The sequence below is a fragment of the Nanorana parkeri genome, unplaced genomic scaffold (assembly GCF_000935625.1).
Source record: "Nanorana parkeri isolate BGI_ZX_2015 unplaced genomic scaffold, ASM93562v1 scaffold2145, whole genome shotgun sequence".
Taxonomy (NCBI): domain Eukaryota; kingdom Metazoa; phylum Chordata; class Amphibia; order Anura; family Dicroglossidae; genus Nanorana; species Nanorana parkeri.
This window is the reverse complement of record NW_017308413.1, coordinates 19,774-20,260: the sequence shown is the minus strand read 5'-3', so window position 1 is coordinate 20,260 and position 487 is coordinate 19,774. Positions and strand designations below refer to the sequence as shown.

Here is a 487-nt window from a genome sequence, read left to right as displayed (position 1 = left end):
CTGCCTAGGGATCGGCCTGAGCAGCGTGAAATCCACGCCCTCCCCGTGCGGGGGGAGGGGGGTAAATGGGGGTCGTCGGCGTTTGCTCCCTCTAGTGGCGAATCTAGAAATTGATACTTTAAACACAAATTGAAAACCAGCTACAAATGTGGCGGTCACATCCAAAATAGTTTTATGGTACAGAGTGCAGTCATACCCCAAATACCCCAGACACCCCAAATACCCCAGACACCCCCTCACTGATAATAGGTGACGCTTCCCCTTTAATAGCGGCGTCTCCAGGGGGACTGAAGAGAAAATGTCTGCTGCTGATAATCTCTCGGAATGTCATGTAACGTCTCCATCTATAGATCAGGGGCGGCCATACTGCGGCCCTCCAGCTGGGGGGTGAAACTACAAATCCCACGATGCATCTCTCTCCGGGAGTCATGTCTGTGGCTGCCAGAATGTTGCAATGCCTCGTGGGATTTGTAGTCCCGCCCACAGC

General features: G+C 53.2%; 1 protein-coding gene across 2 annotated transcripts in view; it reads left to right on the top strand.

Annotated features, from left to right (window-relative positions):
- LOC108800854 (ras-related protein Rab-40B) overlaps nucleotides 1-487 on the top strand; it is a 46,007-nt gene that overhangs the window by 38,687 nt on the left and 6,833 nt on the right. The window lies entirely within an intron of this gene.